Genomic DNA, 27,068 nt, shown 5'->3' on the forward strand with positions numbered 1-27,068 from the left:
CAACAGACACACATGATGAAATGACCTTTCATTCCTTCCCCACAAGGGCTGAAGACACTAGTTTGTTAAAAACGACAAGTGAGGGCACCAGAACACACCCACTCTGCTCTGGCTAAAGCTCTCAGTGTGAACTGACTTACAAAACCTAAGAAAGCTGAACCCTAAAGCATTAGTGCCCAGAATCCCCAGAAGGTTCAGTGATGGCAGCACCAGGAGGCCTGATTAAAAGTCTGCTTTAGGGACCTCCCTGGAGGCACAGTGGGTAAGACTGCGCTCCCAATGCAGGGGGCCTGGGTTCGAAATCTGGTCAGGGAACGAGAGCCCGCATGCATGCCACAGCTAAGAGTCCACATGCCGCAACTAAGACCCGATGCAGCCAAAATAAATAATAAATAAAAATTTTTTTTTTAAAAGTCTGCTTCAGAAAGAGCTCCCCCCACCCAGATCTCCTCTGTCGCGTCCTCTGGCAGGTGACCGTGCCGCCCCCACCCCGGGGGGGTATTCTTTGGAGGGGCTCAGGCAGAAGGTTTGTGGACTGGGGACCTTCGTAGGGCACCACGTGGAAAACAAGGGTTAAACTGAAGCACAGAAGGCCAAGATCCCTGCCCTCTTCCCACTGGGTTCCCAAGTAGGTTAGGAGACTCTGCTCTAGGGAATCTAACTGCCCAGGAGAAAATACCTAAGATATTAACTTATTAGGTTTCTAAATGAAACAGGCCAACCAGGTCACCCTTTGTGAGGCCCAGAGTCCACAAGACGCCTCCTGCCCCCCCCCCCCCCCCACACACACACACACACGCCTTAATGCCCCAAGCAAATGTAAGCAGACTACAGGGATCACTAGACTTCGGGAGAGAGCCTGTCCCATGAAAGAGAGAGGAAAAGCACACACACACTTTATAAGCCATGGTGAGAAAGAACCCTCCTGCCCAGAATAAAACTATGATTAATAGCCTTAGAGAAAAAAGAGCCAATGCTACACCCATGAAAACAAAACAAGATGCTATAAAAACAAAAAAGGTATATTTAGAAAACATAAGAACTCTTAGACATTAAAAATATGCTAATTAACATGAAACCCTCGACAGCAGGCTTGCAGATAAAGCTGAAGAAATGGCCCAGACTTTGGAAGTGGGGGTGGGTAACGCAAGAGAGAAAGACAATAAAATGATAAGACTAAGCCAGGAGAGTCAACATCCAAATTCTAGGGGCTCCAAAGGAAATAAGAGACAAAACGACAGGAGCAAATCAATGAAGTCCTTCAAGGAAATTTCTCAGAACTAGATAACGGGTGTTCTGAGACCGAACAGTTCCAGGCCTGCTGGATGGAAGTATGTATCCACACTGGAGCACATTATTTGTGAAACTTCAGAAGAGCAGCCAAACAGGAGACTTTGACACGCCGAACACTAGAGACTCCAGAGAGAAAAATTGTTATCTACCAAGGATTAAAAGTGGAACATTAGACAGTAACCTTGGAACTTAAGCAATGCTTTGCACACGAGAAGATCCCTAGCCTAGAACCCTAGAGCAAGCCACAGTATCAGTAACACGTGAGCATGGAAGGAATACTTTTTCAGATCATTGAGGCCAGCGAAGGCTCACTGAGCACCTCCTGTGCGGCGAGTGCATTTAGCGTGCAGCGCACGTACTGCACCATGCTGCTAGTGCCAATCTACCACCCGCCCATCCCCTAGACTCCCGCGCAGAGGCCGTGTCTTATTCCTCTCCACAGGCTCGGCACAAGGTGCTATGGGGTTACCTGAGAAAGGGGGAGGCAGGGGTGCTTAGTGAAGGGAAGCGACCCTAAATGGAATCTTCAGGGATAAGGACCCACAGCACCGTGTCGTCCAGGCAGCAAGAACACAAGCCAAGACTGCAGACGTGTCACAGCCCATGAACTTGCTGACCACAGACAAGAGTTCTAGCTGGCAGGTGAAACTCAAGCCAGGAACGAACAAATCCATGCCCAAGTAGCACTGGTGATGTTACCAAGTACCTGGGTTTGTTTTAATCATCCTTTCGGGAACAACGTGATGTATAAATTGATGAGATACAACCAATCTGAGCAGGAAGAATGGTGACAGTGAGGCAGAAGCCTGACTCCAGGTGTGACCTAAGGATCCCTGGAGCAGTCTGGCAGCTCCATGGGGCACAGGCCACCAGGACACCAGTGTGCGAAACACAAAGGGGCAGCCGGACCTCACGACAAGCACACAGAGGCCCCGGAGGGAGGGCACCAGGGCCTGGGGGCTGCGCTGGGCCAGGAAGGCCCTCTCTCCTCACCCCACCCCCTGTGAAAGTCAGAGACTCAGAAAGATGCAAGCCCAGAGACTGGGGATGGAGGCCCGGTAACCTGGCTGGTCAGCCAAGCCAGCCAGAGACCCAGGCCCTGTCTCCAGGCCTCCTCCCATCCATTCAGTCCCGCCTGGCTGAGTGCAGGCTCTCACGAGGATGTTCCCTTGCTGGATTTCCAGGTGGAAAGAAGCCGCCAAGGAGGAGGCACAGCCTGGGCCCTGCACCAGGCAGCTCAGGAGAGGGCCCCTTCCCCCACGCCCGCCCCAAGTTGGCGCCGGAGCCTAATTGGATTCCCACGGCTGTGCTGATCTGTGCTCTGCAGCGGTGGTGGTTCTGAAATAGAAACGAAGTCAGGGGCCTGCCTGCTTGGCTTCTGAGGCTGGTAACCCGCTGGGATCTGAGCAGCCAACAAGGAGACTTTCCGCCCCAAAACGGTGCTGAACAGTGTGCCGTCCTCCCGGGCCCCACCAAGGTCTGGCTCTGCCTACAGCAGTATACTTTCAAGGTCAGGGGACGTGCACACAGGTGGAGGGGCTGCCTCTTCCCCTTTCAGAGTCTCCCCTCTTCCCCAGTCCCCTCCTCGCTGATTCTACGGGACACATTTCTCGTCACAGACACAGCACCTCCCAGCTGAGGTGTCCCCTCTGTCTCTCCAAGGTAAACTGAGGCACAGGTGGGGAGGGCAAAGGGCTGGTGCCGTGGAGACCCCAGTGCTGTCACCGACTCTCCCGCCAGGTCGCCTGCAGCTGGGGTCCTGCCTCTGACGCGCACTGTGGGAGGGGCACACATGGGGAGCTGGGCGTGCACATGAGCAAGCACGCGAGTGTGTGCAGAGCATGAATGTGAACCACCGTGTGAGCCGTGTGCAAGAGTGCACATGCACACTACATGTGAGTACGCATGGGGGAAGGGTGCAGAGAGTGAGTGTGTGAGAGCAGGAGATGCGTGTGCGTGGGGACCTGTGCAGAGAGCAGGCCCTGGGTCCCCGAGACGCCGCTAGGTAAGGGCGGGGAGTCCCACCCCAGCCCCCCTCCCCCAGGTTCAGACCCAAAGTGCAGGGTAAACTCAAGAGGAGCAGCCCCCCCAATCCAGAAGCCCCCGTTTCCCATCCAGCTCTCGTCTGCCCTCCCCGCCCCACTCAAGGCCAGCTACACCCAGCCTGGGCTGCTGGGCTCCCCCGCCCCACTGCCCCCCCTCCAGCCTCACTCTCTGACCCTGATTTTCCACCCTGTAGCATTTTTTTTTAAAGACAAGGAAAAATCCCCCTCACTTCCTTCGGGAGCAATAAATAGGAGGATTACGGAAGTGACATTCTGAAAGTGATCTGAACTACTCAGAAGACAAGGGATGGATAAAATACAGGGCATTTTGGCCCAGATTCACTTAGAAAGAGAGGAGGGTCTGCCTCCAGAGAGGGGAGACCATCTGCAGTGGCCGCCCATCCGCTGGCCTCAGGCTGAGCCCCCGTCGGTAGCAGAAAGCCCAGGCCTCTTAGTCACAGGGCTTGTCTAACACGCAAACACAAGACACGGGGTCCTCGTGGGCCCGGAGGGGCTGCTGTCTGGAGTTTGGGCACAAACCCCACTCCCCAAGCTGCCCTCCTACATCTGGAAACAATCTGCCCTGCCCTCCAGCAAACAGCGAGGTAAAGGGGAGAGCCCACCCCTCCCCCTCTCCTGAGTGGCCGGGTGAACACCTGAGAGGGGCCAGAGACTAGGCACAGGGCAGCCTGACCCTCACATCAGACGTCTGCGCCCGTCATCCTGAACGATCGGTCCCTTTGGCCGTGAAAACTGAACAACAGTCAAGAGCACAAGCTTTGGAATCAGGCTGCCCCAGGCTGGCGGCTGCTCCAGCAGCCGAAACGCGGTTTCCTCCTAAGTTAAGACGCAGGTAACGTCATGGGGAGGATCAGACGGGACATGCAAGCCCGGGGTCTGCCCCGTGCCCAGCACACAACACGCGCTTGATGGACAACAGTTACTGCTGCTCCTCTCACCGCACACTCAGCCGACCACACAGCAGCCACCACGGTCCTTCCGAAATGAAACGCAGGTCTGTCTCCCTGATCTAATTCTTCCAATGGCACCCACCTCACCCACCATAAAAGCTACGGCCCTCAGAATGGGCTTCAAACACCTGTGGGGTCTGAGTCCCACGCCGTTTCCCTTGCTCACTTCACTCCAGCCATAATGGGCTCCAACAAGCCTTACGTGCTCCTGCCTCAGGGCCTTTGCACCTCCTGCTCCCTCGGCCCTGGGATGCACCTCTCCCACATAGCTCCAGGACTCACCCACCTCTTCTTCCCTCTCTACTGAAACGTCACGTCCTCAGTAAGGCCTTCCCTAAGGACCCTGTTTAACCCATAATACCTGCCCCCTGCCCCATCCTCCCACCCCCTTTCCTATCTTGCTCTTCTCCATAACACTGTTTTTCTTTTCTATTCTTTTTTTTTTGGGGGGGGGGGAGGTGGCTGTGTTGGGTCTTCGTTGCTGCACACCAGCTTTCTCTAGTTGCGGCGAGTGGGGGCTACTCTTCATTGCGGCACGCAGGCTTCTCAGTGCGGCGGCTTCTCTTGTTGTGGAGCACCAGCTCTAGGGCACGAGCGCTTAGTTGCTCCATAGCATGTGGGATCTTCCCGGACCAGGGCTTGAACCCGTGTCCCCTGCATTGGCAGGTGGATTCTTAACCACCGTGCCACCAGGGAAGTCCTCTTCTCCATAACATTTTCTCTATCGATTTTATTGTTTGTTTATTGTCTGTCTCCCCCACCAAAATACAGCCTCTTGTGATCACAGATTTTTCTTCACTCCTGCATCCCCAGAGCCTCTGCAGTGCTGGCCCAGAGGAGCCCCCAAACATTTGTGCGATGAATGAGTCTCAAGACACTTAGGACAGCTCCACTCGGCAGTGGACAGTCCTTTAAGGCTTAGCGGCCTCCTCTGGAAAAAACCATGCTCATTCTAGCCACTTCTCAAGGTCACTGTCAGGAGGAAACGACAGCAAGATGATTTCTGGGTATCTGCTTTGGTGTTTTCACAGTGGGGCACCCTATAGAAATAGAGGACCCCAAAATTATTTCTCTAGCAGCACCCCCCAGGCCAACTTTCAGTCTTGGGGTGGGGGCCCTGAGTGCTAACAGGACACCACAGAGTGAGATTTACACAGACAGTTCCTGCCTCCAGGGACCAGTCTGAGGCCCTTAGACATGCAGGCACACCTGGTGCAGTTTGCCACAGAATCCCCTGCACACAGCAGGTGCCCAGTAAATGTCTGGCAGAAGCATAAACGAGCAAGACCCATGCAGAAAACCACACAGAGAACAGAAAGATCACCCACACAAAAATCCTCAGTAAAGTATTTGTTGACCTAAAGCAGCACACAAACAATAGCTACCACAGATAAGACTGACAAAAATAGTGAATATATTTTTATTATCTTCACAGCAGGGGCAAATGCGTTCCAAGGCAGATGCCAGGAATTGGTGCAAAAAGCCACGGGGAATGGAGAACAAGTTCGGGAAACTTCTTTCCAGTGAGTGCATTTCAAGAATTAGGCCAAAATCCTGCAGATCATGACAGAATGCGCTCTGTCGATATAAGCTGTGATTATACCACTGTTTTTATTATGGTCTTGGCACCCCTCCAACGGAACAAGCAGGAAACAAGGAGACAGAACATTCAGGTTTCCCATCAAACAGTGAGCAGCCCAGGCACACTGCTTCGCGCTGAAACGCCTCTGGAGTGGGGCGCAGCCAGGCCACAGGGACGCGGGGACGACTTCATTCGGTCATTAAGGGCTCCTGAGCACCTGCTTCATGCCAGATGCCGTCTGGACACTGGACAGACAGAGCACACACCTCTTCTCCCCAGGCTCCCTTTCCAGGGGGGCGTTGACTCTGTGAGCCCGAATGTAGGCAGGTGCCAGCCCTCTAGGTACATCAGTTTCCAAAGAACATTCTCTCTCCGCCTACAGGAGAAAGGATGCTCATTTGCAAAGGATTCTGAGCTCTGGCTGGGGAAGAGGCTAAGCCCACACTGTTCAAGACGGTGAAAGCTGCTCTGGGGAGTCGGCAGCCAAGGACACGAAAGAAAGTCCTGCAAACGGGCGGTCCTCCAGCTCCCCAGCAGAGCCGTTGTTTCTCCCATCTTGCAGAGGAAGAACATTGCTCCTCCTATCTTGCAGAGGCTCCTGCAGGTCAAACTGCTCTGGTGGCCAAGGCTAAGAGGACCAGAGGGTCCCCAGCTCAAGAGGACCTCACGCAGTGATGGTGCCCAGCTCGCGAGCTGGGGGAAGAAAGCCGCGCACCAGGAGAAAGGTTGCCAGTGCTCAGGCTGCTTGGGGCATGGCTGCCAGGATGATCTCTCTTTCTGCAAAGCTCTCGCCCCAGAGCCCGCCCAACTGTGACTTCCCCCAGCCCAGATGACAACGAGGGGGCCAGGGGGCACCATGGACTTCCCCATCATACCACTTACAAGCTACCTGACCAGGCTCCTTCCACACAGAGGTGGGACAACAGCTTCAGGGAAACAAGAGACAGGCCCTTGGCTTACAACCCCTTCTGAGTCGGGCCTCCTCCCCTCCCCCGCAGCCACTGAGCTGCAGCCCGGCCACCCTTCTTGGGCTGCATCCTTATTTGGAGCTGCCTGGAGGCCACCTGAGAAAGGGGGAAAGGCAGCTGCTTGAGGATTCCCTTGAGAATCTACCAGGACCACCATTAACAGGCCTCCCCAGCATCCTCGACCTGGGGGTGACACCTCCCAGGCACTTCCAGTCCAGGGAGGAGAGACCCCCATGGAGGCAGAGACTCGAGACCCAGAGCAAAAAGCCAACAACTGGTCAAGAGCGGAGATGCCCGTGCAGAGCAACGTTCACCGGCACAGGAAGGGCTGTGGCAAGGCCACCAGGCTTCGCTGTGCGGGAGGCTCACAGTCATCCTGTCTCAAAGGCACTGTGTGTCCAGACACAGGAGACAATGGGACGAGGCACTGACACAGGGCCAGCCAGGATCAATGCGGTGCCTGGCAGGCTGAAGGGGGGTGATGGGGCCCAGCACTGGCAGCAGAAGGCCAGTCTGCAAGGGCCCCAGATGAGGACTGGCGATGGAGGCTGCAAGGAGTTTCACAAAAGTAGTAAGGAGTGTGTTTCAGGTGTGTTTTCTGAACACACTTGCACACATGCATGCATGTGTAGGATGCAGAGTCACGAAGGGGGCTGAATCATGGGTTCAAAGGGAGGAGTAAGATTTAACATCAGTGAGTAGAAAAGTATCTTAGAGAGTATCTCATGTAACATTGTATCTACTCGTGATCCCAAACAAAACCCCCCACCAGTATCATTCTTAGCTTAAAGCAGTGATGGGGAGCTTACTACCTCCCACGGTAGCCCACTACCTCCCAAGGTAGCCCATTCCTCCTCCACTGGGTGGCTCCAGCTGTTAGAAAGTTCCTCCTGGAACTGGGCCCATGTCTGACCTCCTGGAATCCCCATGGGTCCTAGGCATCTGGGTGTCTAGGCTTGTTTAAACCCTCCTATTCCACATCAATCCTGCACATGTCGGGACACCAGTATTGTGCATCCCCTCCCCCTTCCCATAACACTCCATAAAAATAATTTCCAGACAGAAGGAACATTCCCAAATCCTTCACCTAATCCCCATGTGGTATAGTTTCCACCATCTTAGTCACCCTCCTCTGGGTGAATTCAAATTTGCCAGTGTCCCAACCAGAATTAACAAAACCCAGATGCAGACGTGCTATAAGCTCCACAGAGCACAAACAGTCTAAACTTCATACCCAGGGCAGCATCGTCCTTCTTAGCAACCACGTGGCATGATTAGTTTAAGGTGTCTTCCATTCTCCTCATTTATTCATTCGATCAACAAACACGGGCTGCCTCCTATATGCCTGGCACTGGGCTAAGTAAAAGGGATACTAAGAAAAATACCATATCATCTTTGTGCTCAGAGAGACAGCCTATGTAGAGAGATAAAAAACAAAACCAGATAAAACATGGGGGAAAGAACACACTGCTTATGGGGTCCTTCCTGTAGTGGGCTGACTAGAGATGCCTGCCCCAGAGGGCGGCGATGCCCTGGGTGAGTGTTCCAATAATGCTGCAGGACTCAGGTTACAGCCACGGTGAAGTGACAGGAACTGGCTTTACCCTCGCCCCTTAAACAGCTAGAAAGCTGGACAGGAGACATGAAACAGATGCCTCAGACACTGGACAAGAGGCAGCACTGGACTGTAATTCCTGAGAGAAGGAAACAAAAGAGGGAGTCTCATGACAGCCCAACCTACTGCCTGGAGGCAGCGTCCACACAGCAGCTCAGGATGAGGAATCCACACGGAGTCCACTGGTCCCACCAAGTTGAGGAGACAGAAATTGGAGTTCATGGAGATAGAATTTTTAGGGCAGAACATTGGAGAGAAGGGGACTGCACAGAGAGTGTGCTCTGGAGAAGAGTCCCCTGGAATCCCTGGCTGACCCGCACAAGCATAGGGTGAAACGCCACAAGCCTGGGGACAGAGCCAACAGAAAGCAATGGGCCAGCCACTCTGCGGAGCTCACTTAGGGCCACATTCCCACCAGTGACAGCAGAAGAGCTCACAACACACAGGGCACTTGGGCAGAGTGCTTGGAGGATGGTGCCTCAGTAGTGAAGCTAAATTAGCCCTGGTCTGAAGCCTGGATCCACCCTAACAAAGCTTATAAGCAAACCTCAAACATATGCAACTGATCCCAAGCAGTTAAAATGCGTGTCAGAATAAAGTCCAATACTATTTGAAGAAATGTAACAAAATCCAGCAATGTTCAATTCACAATGTCCAGCATCCAATCAAAAATTAGCAGGCATTCAAAGAAGCAGTCAATCGTATAGACTCAAAAATGACAGACATGATGAAACTAACAGACAAGGGTGAAAAAACAGCTATTGTATGTTCTATAAGCACAAGAACATAGAGGAAGGACTTCCCTGGTGGCGCAGTGGTTAAGAATCTGCTCGCCAATGCAGGGACACGGGTTTGATCCCTGGTCCGGGAAGATTCCACATGCCACAGAGCAACTAAGCCAGTGTGCCACAACTAATCCACAACAAGAGAAGCCAAAGCCACTGCAATGAGAAGCCCACACACAGCAACAAAGAGTAGCCCCCGCTCCCTACTATTAGAGAAAGCCTGTGTTCAGCAACAAAGACCCGATGCAGCAAATAAATAAATAAATAAATTGGTTTTTAAAAAAGAACGTAGAGGAAAACATAAGCATGATGAGAAGAGAAATGAAAGATATAAAAAAGACCTAAATGGAACTTCTAGAGATGAAAAACCCAATATCTGAAATGAAAAATCCACTGGGTAGGACTTATTAGCATCAGATTAGACACTGCAGAAGAAAAGATCATTGACTTGAAGACATAAAACTAGAAACTACCCAAGATTAAGCACAGAAAGAAAAAAGACACAAAAAAATGAATGGAGTGTCAGCAAGCTACAGGACACAATCAAACAGTCTAATATACATGTAACTGAAGTTTTAAAAAGAGACGAGAGAGAAGGGGGAACATAAAAATACTTGAAAAGGGAATTCCCTGGCAGTCCAATAGTTAGGACTCCAGGCTTCCACCTGGGTGCCTGGGTTCAATCCCTGTTCGGGGAACTAAGATCCTGCAAGCCACGCGGCATGGCCAAAAAAGAAAAATATTTGAAGAAATAATGGCTGGCCCAGTTTTCAAATTTGGTAAAACAATGCTCATAAGAGAAAAACCAGTGCAGGATAGGAGGGGCGTTCCAAGCCAGGCAGACCACGCCAAGGACAATGGGAAATGAGAGCCTGCGTGGAGGGCATTACAAACAGGACAGAGTGGCCCCAAGTGGGGAGCAGTGAGGCTAGACACTGCTCCCGGTCACTGCAGACTCTGCAAGCCTCACTCAGCCGCTCAGACCTCATCTTGTGGGCCAAGGGGCAACACCTCACCCTGGACGAGGGCAACCAATTTCTTGAACCTAAAGTCAGACTTTGCAGTTTCCCGAAGGGAAGGGTCCAGAGGTTGCAGGAGGGTCCAGAGAACAGAAGAGAGGTTTGAGGCCCAGCTGTGACATCTGGGCCCTCAGTCTGTCCCCAAGAGGATGACCCAGCTGAGATGTCCACACTTGGACCCCGTTTGGAACAAAAAGCAGAGGCAAAAATATCCTCCCGTCTGAGAACAATCTTCTTCCCTGCGACGCCTGGAACCAGGTGACTCTGAAGCCAGAAGGGACTCAGGAATCACAGACGTCTCACTTTACACATGAAAAACACAAAGCCCCAGAGAAGTGACGTGACTGATCCAGGGCCAGGCAGGCATCCTGACTCCCCGGGGCTGCTCTTTCCACTGACCATTCGCCTGCTACGATCCCCACTGCCCCTCCAGCACCGCGGAGGGCTCCAGATGACGTCATGAGTCTGTGCACATCTACATGGATCTCTACACACCCACCCTGGCTCCTCCAGCACAAAGGCAGATGCCTGGCCTCACTGGGCTCCTGCCCTGCCACAGGTTGGGTGCTCGGTATGTGCTCTCTTCACATGCACCAAGCAAAAGGGTCTCTGGGCCTGACTCTGGGGAAGGGAGGGAGAGATGAGGCCCCCCGAGATGCAAAGCCAGGGCTGCCCCCAGCCTGCCTAGGTCCAAGAGGGATGGAGAAACAGAGCAGAGCGATCCAGAGAGAGGGTCACACTGACCCGGCCAGTGAGAGTTACCAGGCAACCCGACCCTGGAGGGAGGGACACCCTTCTGGCCCCTAAATCCTGATCCTTATCAGATTGGCCCTGAGCCAGCCCTGAGCTGCCACCCCCTCCTCCCCCGGAAGAAGAGGAAATGGTCAGAAACCTTCCTCCTCTTCCCCTCCCCATTCCAGCACCTCCCTCAGCCCCAGCCTCGCTACGGGCTCTGGGCTGGGCGGCACCTCTTTACAGGGGTTAAGAATGAGCAAATTCTTGAGCTATTCCTGGAGCCTCGATTTTTATCATCCTTCCATTCTGGTCAATTCTGAGAGGGCAGCGGCCGGGAATGCCAGCGAGATCCGAGCCCGGCCCTCCAAACCCAAAATAACCCCACACGTGCCTCTCTCAAGTCCTCAGGGATTTGGCCATTTTGGGTGCATGTCTTCCTACAAAGCTGCCCCCAGGCCCTGCCAGGTCACCTCACACACAGGTGCTGGGACCTCAGAGGCACCTCTTGGGGAGCTGAGAAAGGTGGGAGCAGGTGGAGGGTGGGGAGGGATAAAAGAAACAGAATCCAGGTCGGGATCTGGAAAGACTGGCTCCAGCCTCCTCCGCTCAATGGCCAGGAGCTCCTGGGGAAGCCAGACTCAGTGTCCTAGTCGTGAAACCTTCAAGCAGCGGCCTTCCCTTCCCCACAGCTTCCCCTCTGCCTCCTCAGGAAAGGCAGCGATAGGCCCCCTCCCAGAGCTGCAGACCCATCAGTAAGAAGCTCCTGCTTTCAGAGTCCAGCCTCCTTCTCAGAGACATCTCCCAGCACTGCGACCATGAAGATGTATAGCTTTAAATCAAGCAAGTGCTCCAAGTGTCCCAGGAAATGGGCCGGATGGGGGACACGTTTCTTTTGATGTCGCAAATGCAGTGTTCATTCATTCAAAAAAAGACTGGCATGCCCACCAAGTACAATGAGAAAACAGGCAGCGCATCTGTGGAGGGGAAAATCCAGGCCTCTGCTTGGATTTTCAGCAGAAATAAAGAGAAAGAGATCAAGGCGAGTTGTCAGAAATGCCCCCTGCCTAGCAGAGAACCAACGCCTGGAGGTGGCACAAGTCCTGAGTCTGAGTCCTCTGGCCGTATGAACACTGCTCAGAGTCCGGGGGTCAGGATGGGGATGCTTCAGGGTCTCAGGAACACCAGGTCAGTAAAGACTGGTCCCTAGTCCCCTGCACCACAGGATTTAAGATGTGGCAGCGCCGAATGCTTTAGTTCCTAACAAGAATCAGGAATGTTAAAGATACTTCATTCAAAACAACCACCATCATAAGATAGTTATTCCCTCTTAGGTGTTTCTTTAAAAGCTGCACCATCCCTCCAATGAATGCCCTTGAGGATTTTTTAGCAATGAAAATTTAACTTTTGGCAAATTGAAAATTTAGCACTTTTTGGTGGGGGTCCAAAGGAGAAAGACCCCACAGTCTAAGGAATCACCTTCCACCCTCCCCTTTGCCCCAGAGTCAGGGTGGGGCTTACGTCCCCAGCCTAGCTCCCCACCTCACCCCAGCCCACACAGAGAGGGTCAGTCCCCCAACCTGGCTCAAGCACGGGCACGGCACCATCAACCCAGCGTCACTGGGATACACAGTGATGAAACTGGATGAGGACACAGAGGTAACATCGTTTTTTATTCCAAATTATGTGCGACTCTTAGGCATGAGGCTTCAGCTGGTCAGGCCGGCTTCTCCTCCAAGGCCTATATCGAGGGCTCTGGCTGTAGCAGTCCCATCCCTTCCTACTCGGCCTTCAGAGCCCACACCTGGGTGCCATGGGTGCTGGGGGGCCAAGCCTCGGGGGGAAATGGGAGAACCCAATGAAACAAGAAGACATTTAGGACAGAAAGGTTCAGGAACTCACCTAATCCTACATCAGCTGAAGCTCCCTGATCACACAGAACACCAGGGCCAAAAGATGCCTCAGACCCTCACAGAGTCAAAGTAGCCAGTCGTGGGACCTCCCTAGTGGTCCAGTGGTTAAGACTCCGAGCGTCCTCTCCACTGCAGCGGGCATGGGTTCAGTCTCTGGTCAGGGAACTAAGATCCCCCATGGCGTGACCAAAAAAAAAACACAAATCTTCTCTTTCTTTCCTAGACTGTGTATCTCCCCCAAGGAGTAAGACGTAAAACAAAGTGGCTGTTCACTTGCTAATGAAGTGATATTATGACTCTTGATGATGCTGAAGTGTGAATCCACCCTCACAGCCACAGGGAACCAGAAGTGGGGGGTGGTGTGGGCAGAAAAGTTAGGAATCAGAGCTGGGCCTCCTGGGTCCCCGCTGATGGACAGTTTACCTACCATCTGCCTCAAAGAAGCAAACTCTCAGTTGGCGCAGGCTGCGGACCTCCATTTAGTTTTTCCAATTCCTTGGCCAAAAGGAGCGGCTGAGGTTTCTTGTCTTGCTACTGATGCCAGATCTCTCTAAGGTCTGCAGTGTCAGCTCTGCACGTTCTCAACACTAAGCACCGGGCACATTAAGCCCGTGAGCTGATCAGATATCATGAGCCCTGCAATGGTAGCATGACGCCGGGGCCCGGCACTCAGGAAAGCATCGGGGTGGCTGCAGCTGCTTGCTCCCTCCCACCCCCCAGTCCCCACCAAGCCCTGTCGCTGAGCTGGGCCCATTCTCCCACAGCACAGCCGAGGAGGAGGAGAAGGAGGAGAACGGCCAAGAGCCTGAGCCATGCCGTGTGGACTGTTTCACAGTGAACCTTTCAGCCACAAATCATTTCTTTTCTGAGAGATGCTGAGAGGGGGCAGGGAGAAAACAAAACACCAAGGGGTTTTCAAATGCGAAAGCCCTCCCAGCCTTTGTTCTCAGTTGATGAATGCACAAACCACCAGGCAGATGACAGGCGAAAGAACACGGGCGTGCGAGGAAAGTGCACTTCATCAAGGCCAGCCTGGGGGCTCCAGGGAGAGGGAAGTTTGATGGATGTGAGCCCTGGGGAGGACTTCTTCTCCAGTGGCTCCACAGCAGCATCCTCGAAACCGGGAGTGGCACTCCTTAATGACCCAGAGCTGGCTCTAACCTACCCTCTACCCCCACTGTCTCCTCCTGCCTCTCTTCCATTTGAGGCCTTTCCCAGGAAAGAAGAGCTACCAAGCACGGCAGGTGATGAGAAAACTATATAAATGAATATGTCAAGGGAAGTCAGAATGTTAAGTCCATTGTGAGTTGCCTGGGAAGTGAAGTCTGATCCTGCAGGCTGGGTCTTCTTACTCCACCTCGGAGGGTAGGAGAGAATGGGAAGAAAGTCTGGAGCACAGGAGGTGCCCTATTTGCTGGGCGAATGAATGAATGAGTTCCCAGCAGAGGCCTGAGTCTGCAATGGCCAGCTGGCTTTCAGAAGGACAGGTCACTCACAGATGCACACTCTTTGGAGATGCCATGAAAACAGCAGTGGGTACCGAGCAGCCAAGCCACCTGCAGCTTCCACCAGGCTCTCACCCTGCTTCCACTGCCCTCGGGCCGGAGAAGCTATCCACTACAAAGCTCGCACTCTAGCTCACTCTCACCTCTGGCCAGACAAGCCCCTCCCACACAGCCACACAGAATCCACCTGAATGACACCTCTAAGCCAGCAGCAGGACCAAGCATCCCACCCTTGGGTGACCCATTCGGGCAGAGGGGGCTGAGAAGGGGCGGAGCCTGGGCTGTCTTCCAAAGGTCTGTGGGGTCTAGCCCCCAGCATTCTAATCCTCCTCCTCCTGGGCCCATGGAGGGGCTGCACTCCCCTGCCCTCCCACCACTGAACACACTCGCCTCTGACGTGACTCTGCCCGTCCTCCCATCAAGAGGAGGCATCTTTGCCCCAGCCCTGGATCCCAGAGGGTCCGGTGACTTGCTCTGATCAAGCGGCAAGTGGATACTACATTGTGAGACCTCAGAGACTACATCTCAAGAGGTCTTGGAGATTCCATTTTCACTTAAAAGGCAGTTTCCTTGAGAATGAGAAATCACATGGGGGAAGAGAGGCCCAGGTGAGAGCCAGCACCAGCCTGACACGTGCCAGAGGGGCTCTTGGACCACCCAGGCCCTGAAGAGCCACCAGCTGACTGCCACCAGGTTCATAAGCTCAGGTGAAGGGCCCAGCTAAAGAAGTTTCCAGTTAGTATAACACAATGCTATTTACACAAATTGATAAGATAATAGGTGGACAGCTGGATGCTAGTTTATCATTAAAATACCTGGAAAGAATATAAGTCAAAGTAGGGACTTCCCTGGAGGTCCAGTGGTTAAGACTCCAGGCTCCCAATGCGGGGGGCCTGGGATCAATCCCTGGTTAGGGAACTAGATCCTGCATGCCACAACTAAGGGCCTACATGCTGCAACTAAAGATCCTGCACAAGGACAAAGACACCATGTGCCACAACTAAGACCAGGCAGAGCCAAATAAATTAATTTTTTTTTTTTTAAAGCACATAAGCCAAAGTATTAACAGTGACTGCCTCTGAAGGGCAGGATTACGGGAGATTTTCTTTTTCTACAATTTTTGGAAAGCTTGAAGGTTGTAAGGAATTTGTATTATTTTTGCAACAACAACAAAAAAGTGCTTTAAAAAAATTCCCTTGGATTCTGCGACAAGCTCATTTTTCCTAAAAATCTATTTTCATCCCATCATTTCCCTCTTCGGGGACCAACACCAGCTCCCCACTGCTAGTCTGCTAAGATTGGCCTCCTCTGGGAAGCACTCCAGGTGCCCCAGAATGAAGAGCTCCCCCACCCGGCCCCTCCCCGCTGACAGCTTGCTCCTCCCCCTTCCAGCCCAAACACTGGACCACGCCCATCCTGACCCCAACCTCCCAGCTTGCCATCCACTCTGCATCCCCATCCCTCAAGGCCCAGCCCTATCTCCCCTGGGTTCTTCTGCATGTCCTCAGAGAACAGTCTGCCCAACCCTGCCCTTGATGGGATGGTGTCCTGTATTAGTCTCCCTGCACTGTGGGGACTGACTGCCCCTGATAGGAGACATTCACGACACAGGCCAGCTGGCCACAACCATCTCCAGCTTCGAGAAGTAGGACAGGGGCAGAGCCCAAACGGTAATTCCACCCTCCTTCCCTCTCTGCTGCCCACAGCCTGGATGGTGGGTGGTGACCAGGGACTTCCTCCCCACCCAGCCCATCTCAGCAGCAAGCGGGAGCCCCTTTGCAATGGCTGCTAATGCAGAGTGACGCATGCCCGCGGGATGCTCCAAACTCCCCCTCCCCACCCTCTGGTCCCACGTGCTGCATCCAGAGGCAAACTCTGGCTTCAAACCTAATTGCCTTCCTGGGGGACTCAATGGCTCCTCCTCACTCTGGACTCTGCAATCTTCATGTCCAGTTTTTAAACAAAGCTGTTTAGAATCTCCCAGGATGGGACAAGTGGAAAATTGCAAGCCCAGACCACTGTCTCACTTTCTCTAAAACAAAACATGTCATTCTACATGTTCACATCCCCCAGTTCCTACCCAGCCCAGCACCCTATTCCTCTGAGCCCTTTTACAGGGCTGGGGACTCGCTGGGGCAGGATCTGCCCCCTCTGTCCCCCACACCTTGGGGCTTGTTGGAGGGCATCAGGCCTGAAGCCTCAGCCTCCACACTGGGGCAGGCGGCCAGGTACTGTGTTTGTTTCACACTCCCCTCTAAAGAGGGGACATTCACATCACAGGTATATGTTGACCTGTTGAAAGGGCTCAGGTGGGCCTCTCAGCTGAGTCCCAGAACAATGCATGAGAACTCCCTCCCACACAAACCCATGTGAGCAAACATGCTAGGACAAGCACACACATACTCACGGACACACACACGCACTAGTGCATGGCCACACCCTGTTCCATCCTTGCTCTGAGCACTGACACACACACGCACTAGTGCATGGCCACACCCTGTTCCATCCTTGCTCTGAGCATCCCCCTGAGACCACTCCCCTCGCCTGTTGGTCCACTGTTCTCAGAGGCCCGTTCCCACCCCTGGCCCTCACCCTGACTCTGAACCTGACACCTTTTCCTCCCTGGGGGTGGGAGGACCACAGGATGTGCTGGGATGCAGCACAGGTGTGGGGCCGCTGCCCGCTGGGGCACTAGAAGGCTGGCCCAGGCAGAGTGGGATATTGTTCAGGTTTTACAATAATTTACTTGCTCTAGTTTTTCTTTTTCACCTGAGGAAGGGCATTTTTCAAATCTGCACAAAGGTTCTGTGAGGGTTAGCGGTGGCCCTGAGCTGCCAAGGCCAAGGCCAGGAACATGCCAAGATCCTACATGGGAGGCTGCAGAACCCTCAGCCTTCCGGCAGTGACGCCCAAGCCTCCCCAGCAAGTGGAGGGCTCCAGGGGATCAGCGGAGCTGCCTGACTCTTCAGACCCCCTGGACGGTTCTCCACCCCCAACCTTTCCTGTTTCCATCACAAGGTCAGATATTTTAACAAATGCTGATGCTGGGTGTAGAAGTGATCACGAGACTCGAAAAGTAAGCAAGTGTTCAAAGTGCAATAAATTTCCAGGCACTGGAAGGGGGGTGAGGAGGAAGGCAGAGGGGGGAGGGGGTGGTAAACTCAAAAGCACAGATAGTATTAAACAACAGATACTCAAAAAACATCTGCACGTGGCTGCCGAGTGGGGAACCGAAGCGCACGCGCAGACGCACTCCTTCTCGCTCCCCTTCCAGGAGCCTGACCAGTGCAGCTGAATTTGGGTTGTGTTTTTGGTTTGAGGGGACGGTGGGTGGAAGCCGGCCTCCACCAGGCAGATACTCTCATTTCACCAGGCTGGGGCTCTGACGGAAGCTGAAATTGTGGACTTGCTGGGCTGGCGTCCAGCGACGGGGCCTCTCACTCCTAAATGCATCAGGCTGGGGCAGGAAGCAGGTAAAATGAAAGGGATAGCAGAGGTGTAGGCGCAGGACGCAAGTCAGGCAGCGAGACCCTGCCGCTACCCAGATGGGCGAGCATCTCTAAATAGCCTCCGCCCCCAGCCCGGCTTCCATCAGGACCCAGAGCCCCGGCTCACTCATTAACCTTATCCCTCCCTCCTTCATCCACCTCTAGGCCAGGGGCCAAAGGAGCATTTGTGAGAGGAGGGGAGGTGGGGAAGGCCCACGACTGGAAGCCGAGACCCAGGTGGGCCCTCGTCCACTCAGAGACCACCTTCACCAGCACAAGAAGGCATCTGAGTGATGGCGGGGAGGAGACCAGCCTAAAGAACCAACCAGCCTGCCATAGGTCACCCAACTAGGCAGAGGTGGGACGAGAACCTCCACCTGGGAGCTGGCCACTAGTCCAGAGGCTCAAACGCAGGACAAGAAATGGCCAAACCAAAGCCTGCGAAGGCCAAAGCCTTAGGAGAGGATAGGCTTCCTGTCCAGAAAGGCCTTCACTCAGGTCTCCCTCACTTTCCCTCCAACACAGACCCACAGATGCAGGTGATAGAGGGCTGTCTGTCTCCTCCCCCGAGGCTCCCCAGCACATTCTGCCTGGCAGGGCGCCCCCAGGGTGGGCCTCGTGGATCTCTGTGAGGGGGTGGAATCTGCCATGAGCCGCGAGGACCCTCACTCGCTTGTCCTCAAGCCCCTCCTCCCTGCCACCTGATTTACAGCAGACTGGTTTCCCTCGGCCTGGCCTTGCGCCTGGCCGCAGGGCCAGTCCTCCAGTAGGCGGTGCCCCAAATCCCAGGGCAGAGAGATTGAAAGCAGACAACCGCCCCCCACCCCCACCCCCAGGCCTCAGGGGGAGGGAGGAAGACTTAAAATGGGAACCCTGCATCCCAGCTGCAGCAGACTCCAGACTCCAGGAGGGACGGGGAGCGGATTCCCTGCCTTGATAGGAACGGCCGCATGTCTGCTGGGAAGGGCAGGGGCGGTGGGCATCAGACGGTCTAGGGGTGAGCCGCCACTCCCCTGGTACTAAACAAGTGGTCTTGGGCAAGTCTCTGACCCGAGCTCCACCTCAGCTGCTGCCACCATGGCGCAGTGGTTAAGAATCTGCCTGCCAATGCCGGGGGCATGGGTTTGAACCCCGGGCCAGGAAGATCCCACATGCCATGGAGCAGGTAAGCCTGTGTGCCACAACTACTGAGCCCAAGTGCCACAACTACTGGTGCCTGAGTGCCTAGAGCCCGTGCTGCACAACAAGAGAAGCCACCGCAACGAGAAGCCCGGGCACTGCAATGAAGCGTAGCCCCCGCTCACCACAACGAGAGAAAGCCCGCACACAGGAATGAAGACCCAATGCAGCCAAAAAATAACAAATAAATAAAGTTCTTAAAAAAAAAAGATTTAATACAATTTAAATTAAATTAGTTGCGGACGCAAGTAAAAAGTCTGAAACTATGGCCAGTGACGATGACAAGTACATTCATATATTCATGCACTACTGGCACCTGCGTATCGTGTGCAAAGCACAGCAGGCCACTAAGAGGTCCACCGCCACCCCTAGGACTCCAAACAATCTCTGCTGGGACTCACGGAGAAGGGACTCTTTCGGCAAGAAAAGCTACCAGCCAGAGCCCTCCTTCTTACCACACCACCCACCACCACACTGGGTTCTTAGAAGGTAAGAGATTTACAAATCACCCAGCAGGAGGAAGCCATGGGATAAAACACACATCAGTTAAAACATTAAAAGACCCAGGTCTGTAAGCAGCATCCCCGGAACCTGAATCAGCACCATCCACATCCGGCCAGGTAGCTCCTGCCCAGCTCCAGCTCCGCAGGGGCCGGGATGCACAGGTGCTGGGAACAAAGACGCTACCAGCAAGACCCCGGGAGCCTGCAGGAGCAGAGATGAGGACCCCTGGTGAGCATCCCGGCAGAGGGTGCCCACCACCGGAGGGCCGGGGGCATTCCTGCAGCCGCCAGTATAGAGGAACAGACACAGGTGGGGTTGGCCAGATTCCCACAGATTCTTTTCTGGCCGTCTGGTAGGGGGTCCTCCACCCTGGCTCCCAAGCCTGCTGGGAGGAGACAGGAAGCAGGAAGTTACAGGCCTCCCCTGCCTTCCTATGTTTCCTCCCTACAATCAGGGTGGTCAAGAAAGAAATTAAGCATACTGCCGGCTACCATTCAGAAACAAGTGGGGAGGAGGGAAATCTCTCCCAGGCCCCAAAGCCCCATTTAAGGAGCTTATCCATTCAAAGTCAAGAGCTGGGGCAGAGAGAGAGCTAGAAAATGTCAACATCCCACTCTATCATCCCTCCTCAAGCCACAGTGAAAAGGCAAGAGAGACTGGCTTTAGACAGTTTATAACACATGGACTTTCAGAAGCCCCACCTCACAGTGGACCCAGACCGGCACTGACCTGTTTTCCGTGAATTTCCTGCCAACACCTTGGCTGCTGACAGATCAGAGAAGATCCCAGGATATTCCTGCCGAAAAATAAATAAAACATTAGGTCATCACTTCACTGTGAAGCCACTTCAGGGTGAATTCTGTCCAGCAACAGCCATTCTTTGGGCTGCAGTCTCCCATCAAGAACCCATTCATTCAACAGCTGGTGAAGGCCAGAAAGGGCAAACGGATTCCAGCTGCTGAACCAGTCCACTCAGCTGGTGGTGGGTGCTAAAGCATGATAACAGAGCCCAAGCCCTGGCTCAATGGGAAAGACAGCCATGATCAATTAGTGATGTCTGCTACGGGCTGTTCTAACAGTAACAGTATCTGTGCCAGGTATTTGCCATCCCTGGGGTAGACCCTTGGCATCCAAGCACTTAACATTTGTCATTTTGACCACTCAAAAGTGAGACAAAGTCTCAAGATATGTAGAAGTGTGTAACTTCACTGAGACATGAGTTTGATTCACACACCCTTTGAGGCTGAGAGGTAAAGGAATAGACCACTTTCTTGTTTCCATCTCTGCCACAACCAAAGTTACTCTTGAGGAGCAATAAAAACTTGGTGGGAAATGGCCATCAAGTGAGAGATAAAACTGTAGCAGAAGTTGAAAGGGTAGTTAATTTGGGGTGTGAAGATATATACAGGAAACATTTGGCTCTCCGTGGAAACATGACTCTGGAGAAAGCCAGGCCCCAGTATAAATATTGCTGTGGATGCAAACCTGGGATTCTAGAAGGTGCAAGATTCAGCTCTTTTTTTGGGGGGTGGGGTCGGCAAATGGACACTTTTTTTATTGCGATACAACTGACATATAATGTGTTAGTTTCAACATAAGGACTGGATATCTGTACATGCTGCAAAATGATCACAAGTCCAGTTAACATCCATCACCACACACAGTTACAAAATGTCTTTTTTTATAAAGTATTTTCACTTTTATTTATTTTTAATTTTTTGGCTGTGCTGGGTCTTTGTTGCTACACGTGGGCTTTCTCTAGTTGTGGGAGCAGGGGCTACTCTTCATCACAGTGCACGGGCATCTCATTGCAGTGGCTTCTCTTATTGTGGAGCATGGACTCTAGGCGCATGGGCTTCAGTAGTTGTGGCACTTTGGCTCAGTAGTTGTGGCTCGCAGGCCCTAAAGCACAGGCTCAATAGCTGTGGTGCACAGGCTTAGTTGCTCCGCGGCGTGTGGGATCTTCCTGGCCCAGGGATCGAACCCATGTCCCCTGCATTGGCAGGTGGATTCTTAACCACTGTGCCACCAGGGAAGTTCCAAAATGTCTTTCTTGTGATGAGAACTTTTTTTTTTTTAATAAATTTATTTATTTATTTTATTGGCTGTGTCGGGTCTTTTTTGCTGTGCGCGGGCTTTCTTTTTAGTTGTGGTGAGTGGGGGCTACTCTTCATTGTGATGCGCGGGCTCCTCGTTGCCGTGGCTTCTCTTGTTGCAGAGCATGGGCTCTAGGCGTGTGGGCTTCAGTAGTTGCAGCACATGGGCTCAATAGTTGTGGCTCAGGGGCTCTAAAGCACAGGCTCAGTAGTTGTGGCACACAGGCTTAGTTGCTCCACGGCATGTGGGATCTTCCTGGAGCAGATATCGAACCCGTGTCCCCTGCATTGGCAGGCGGATTCTCAACCACTACGCCACCTAGGAAGCCCGTGATGAGCACTTTTAATACCAACTCTTTCAGCAGCTTTCTAGTTTATAACACAGTTTCACTGTTACTTCCAGTCGCCATAACGTACGTTGCATACCCATGGCAAGATGCGTTTCTTGAAAACGTTGGGGTCCATGGTGAGCCTACTCCTCTGTGCCCCTCAGCAGGGAGTGCGGGGCCAAGGGGAACACACAGGCAGATAGAATCCATGCCCTGAGGGGCTTCCAATCTAGTTAGACAAACGATGATGCCCTTGGAAAGAGCAAATGGTCCTGCACGCTCACCATCACCCAGCCCAGAATCCCCTCCAGTCCCCCTGCATCACTTCCTCACCGCCCCATCCAATCAATCCACTATGGCCTCAATCCTACTTCCAAAATATCTCAGGCCCATTCCTCACAGCTGCCCAGCTGCTCTCCCCACCGTGATATCCTCTCTTCACAAACCCCATACTCACCCTCCACAGGCCTAGCCCTGCTTCTGCGACCCCTACTCAAAAACCAGCGAGGTTCCCAGGCCCCGCAAGGTTGACCACATTCTCCCTAGCACCAACAGGCAGCACATAGAAGGGACTTAATGTCTCTTCAATGAATGGATAAATGAATGCATGGATGGCAGAAATTCCTTGGCTGGACACCTGAAGCCACCCACAATACGGCCACTGTCTTCTACCTGTCCAGCATTTTGTCTCTCTGGTTCCTCCCACACAACCCACTCACTGGCCCGACTGAGCTGTTCACAAACCCCAACGCTTTCTCAGTGCCATTCCTCAGACTGATCTTTCTTCCCTCCGAAATGCAAGCCATCCTTCAAAGTTCGCATCAAACACCACCTGCTGCACGAGGTGGTCCTCTAGCATCAAGGTGACTTATCGCCCTGTTTGAATCCACATTCTACTCTCATAAGCTACTTGCCTTATATTTTGAGTTGTCTTTTTTTTTTTTTTTGGCCATACCACGCAGCATGTAGGATCTTAGTTCCCTGACCAGTGACTGAACCCGTACACCTTGCAGTGGAAACGCAAATTCTTAATCACTGGACTGCCAAGGAAGTCCCTGAATTGTCCATTTCTGAAACTCTTTCTTAACCCTTTACTGCATTTTATGCCCCATGAAGACAAGGACCTTTACCATTTATTTGTGCATCATCAGAACTCAGCACAGACTCTTGTACTAAGACACACACACTAAAGGATCACCCCAGGCAGTGTAGAAAAGCCAGGAGAGATGAGGACATAAAATGCCAGGGGGGTTCCAAGGAAAAAGAGGTTCTTTGGGGATGGGCGGCCAGGGGAGGCTCTATGAACCAGCTCAGACATGAGCAGGATCTTCAAAAGAGGGGAAGGAGGGGGTGGAAAGGAGCATTCCAGGAAGGTGGAACAGTGTGAGCTAAGGGACAAGGAAGGAATGAGCAAAGCATGCTTGGGAGATGACTCCGGCTGGCACTGGGGGAAGGGGAGTGGGAGGTAAGGCTAGAGAGTCCAGCTGGGATGGGTAGGGAGGATGTGGAGCACCAGGCTAAGGCACCTGGATGAGATTCATTCCCTCCTGGTCCGTGGGATGCCCACCACAGCAGGCCTGGGCCTTAACAGCAGGAGAAGTCCTGTCCTCTCTCGTTAGTCTAGCCTCCTCAGCTAGGTTATAAATAACAGGCACCGTTTACTGCACACCTGCTGTGTCGGAGGCCCTAAGCTACATGCTTCACATACAGTATCTCATGGCTCCTTCCAACAGCCTTGAGAGCTCCGTATTGTTACCCTCATTTTGCAAGCAGGAAGCGAAAGCTCAAAGAGGTGAAGGCACTTGCCTCAGGCCTCACCTGCTCACTCTGACTGAACAATACCGCCAGTACTGGAGTTATATTCACAGGGATGAAGACTGGCACTCCGGCCAGCTACCCAGACTCGCCTTATTCACTCCTCAAGGGCAACATTAATTAAGGGCATAGTAGGAGCTTAATAAAGCATACTAAGCAGAAAGGAGACTGCCAGGGGCTGGGAGTAGGGGGAAACGGGGAGTTGTTTAATGGGTGTACAGTTTCAGGTTTGCAGATGAAAAAGTTCTGGAGATCTGTTGCAGAACAATGTGAATATACTTCATGCAACTGAACTGTACATTTTAAAATGGTTACAATGGTCATTTTTGTTATGTGGGGTTTTTTTTTTACCACAATTAATAATAACAAATAAATAAAACACACTCATTAACTGACGGATTGGCCGCTGATAGCATCTCATCCTGTTAGACAGCCAATGCCGCAAGAGACTCTAGAAACATTTTAACCCAATAACCCTCCAAAACAGAGAGCTGGGGAGGAGAGGTAACTTGCCAGGGTTGCACAATTAGGTGATGTTAGGACTAAGGTCGGAGCCCAGGTCTCCCAGGCTCAACAGTAAAGGAAGGCAGAGGCAGCTGGGCATAGTAGAAAACAGAGCATAAGAGCTCAAAAGCCAGAGGTTCAAGTTCTGCTTCTTCCACTTAGGAGTTCTGTGACCTCAGAGAAGTAATTTATTCTCTCTGAGCCTCATTTTCCTAAACCATACGAAGGCAATTAAAAATAACATATGCTTTACAATATTATGTGTGAATCAAATAAAATTATATACACATAATGTGCAGAGAAAGCACTTGTCCAAGTACAAATTATTTTATTTATTTATTTATTTTTGGCCGCACAACAGAGTTTGTGGGATCTTAGTTTCCCTCACCAGGGATCCAACCCGCACCCTCAGCAATGAAACCCCGAGTCGTAACCACTGGACCACCAGGGAATCCCCTACAAATTACTTCATAAACACTAGTTACTGTTATTCACACTATCTGTTCATAGACTGAAAGATTAAAATCTAAGTCAGACCAAAAAAACTCCCTCTCCATTCTGGTCCACTCTCAGCTGTTCCCCGCCCTGCACACAGCAGGTCTTCAGTGAGTGAGTGTAGAACTGAATTACCCTTCAAGTTTTACCCACCCAACCCTCTTCCCGCCTTCAACCCACAGCTCAGCTGTATCAGCCCTGCCAGAACCAGGCGGAGGGTAGGAAGCCGGTGTGAACGTCTGCCTCCTTGGCTGCATTCCTTAGCTAAATATAAATGATTTGTCCAGTCCATTGTTTGAAATTGTCCATAATACCTCTCCCCCCCTTCCCATTACTTAGGGTGACAAGCTGACTGCACATCTTTACAGCAGAACATACAAACAAAACATTTTCTAGGGCTATTTTTAGTAAAGAGAGGGAAGCTGGCTGGTATGCAGGGATCAGAGCATGAGTCCTCCGTTTTCTCCACTAGTCCAGGAAAGCTTCCTGGAGGAGGAAATACCTGAGTCACCCCAGGGAAGGGGACAGCTGCCTGTCAGAAGGGCATCCTCACATAATGAGTTTGGTTCTCTGAATCAAAGAAAGGTGAACCGCTGCAGTCTTACTTGTTTGGGGGATGGGGAGGAAAGGTCTACCCAGCCCAGGGGATCCCATACAATCTCAATGCTTCAAACCTTCCCAGACACTACAGGCATTTGGGAAAGAAGTTGGGAAGGGACCAGTACATTTTTCAAAAACAGGCGATCCAAGACTCCAGTTTTGAGATAATACATGAGTACAAATACTGCTCTAGGTAAGGAGCCAGTTTCTTGTTGGGCTTTTGTTTTCTGTTTCTTTGTGGGTTTTTTTGTTTGTTTTTGTTTTTGTTTTTTACCACAAGAAAGTTTTTTAAAGTCCCAAACTTGGATGCACAGATGGACTACATCTCGGACCTCTGGGCGTGCCAAAGCCCTGTCACGCTGAGTGCCGATCTACCAGCGGTGGCCCAAGGAGCGGTCGGGGTGCCGGGGGCTGCAGGCAGTATCCCAGCCCTGCGCGAGCCTCCGGCCCTCCCTGGGGGCGCTGTGTGGTCCTCCCCCAGCCAGTCCACTGGGCCACACAGTCCCCTTGACAGCTCGGGGACTCCGCCTTTCTGCTGCATCCTACGGACCCCCATCCCTTCGCCTGGGAATCCGCCGTCCACTCCCGCAGCCCCGTTCCCGAAAGGTCTTCCTCAGAGCCCCTCCCCTTGCAGACCCCTCTTCACCCCGTTACCGCGCCCCGCACACATCGTCCCCTTCGGGCCTCCCGCCCCCTCACAGGCGCTGACCCCATCTCTCCCTCAGCTCGCTCACTGCCGCCCCCCCCGAGAGCCCTCCCAGGGGCGCCCCGGGCCGCACGCCCCTCAGGGGACCCGGTTGGGGGCTTGCCGGCCCGCCCCCAGCGGGTCCGGGCCCGTAACCGCGCACGCTCCCAAGCCCGGGCTCGCGGCCCGCCGCCCCGCCGCCCCGCCCGCCCGGGCCGCCCCACTCGCCCCGGGCCGCACTCACCGAGCTCCCAGGAATGCGGGGTCCGGCTCGATCGCTCTCGCGCGCCGCCGCCGCCACAGCCGCCGCCAGCGGAAACAGGGGGCGGGGCCTGCCCTGGACCGCGAGGCCGCGGGGCGGGGCGAGGCCGCGGGGCGGGGCCTGCCCGGCAAGCGAGAGGCCGCGGGGCGGGGCGAGGGCGTGGGGCGGGGCCTGTCGAGGGGCGGGGCGAGACCGCGGGGCGGGGCCGGCCCGGGAACTGAGACTCCGAGGGGGCCGGAGCCCCCGCGCGAGGGATGGGGGAGGGCACTGCGGGTGAGGCAGCGGGTGGGGAAGGGGTGTGCGGGGCTGAGGGCGGCGACGGGGGCCGGGGGCCTCCAGCACCCCCTGGCCGGATCCCCGGCGTTGGAGCTGGAGCGACCCAGGGGAAAGCCAGGGCCGTGCTGGACGCGGGCGTCCCGGGCCAGGCGTGGCTGCGCTTCGGGAGCCTTCTTCCCTCCCCGCCGCCTGGATTCTCGGATCGGCCGCTCCTCCGGGGCGCTGGTACGACCCCTGCCCCTGCCACAGGGGCCGAGGCCGCAGCAGGACCAGAGCGTCTGGGGAGGTCAGGGACTGGGAGTTCGCGCCCCAGCGCTCGGCGCGCAGACACCGGCCCAAAGCCCTCCGGTCCCGGCCGGGGTCGCAGCCTTGCGTCTGGAGCCAGGCTCTGTGGCCTCTCGCCCCCG

General features: G+C 53.5%; 1 protein-coding gene across 2 annotated transcripts in view; it reads right to left on the minus strand.

The window, feature by feature from the left end:
- The window catches only part of TSPAN9 (tetraspanin 9), a 181,553-nt gene extending 155,098 nt beyond the window's left edge, over positions 1–26,455 (minus strand). The window contains exons 1-2 of one of the 2 annotated variants that reach the window (XM_057702427.1): positions 26,368–26,455; positions 20,329–20,395 (exon numbers count right to left, since the gene is read on the minus strand). The gene's annotated coding sequence lies outside the window, so the exon portion shown is untranslated. The remainder of the gene's footprint in view (positions 1–20,328; positions 20,396–26,367) is intronic. The other variant, XM_057702425.1, reaches the window with a different exon arrangement.
- Positions 26,456–27,068: the final 613 nt, after the last annotated feature.

Source organism: Hippopotamus amphibius, chromosome 12 (assembly GCF_030028045.1).
Source record: "Hippopotamus amphibius kiboko isolate mHipAmp2 chromosome 12, mHipAmp2.hap2, whole genome shotgun sequence".
Lineage (NCBI taxonomy): Eukaryota > Metazoa > Chordata > Mammalia > Artiodactyla > Hippopotamidae > Hippopotamus > Hippopotamus amphibius.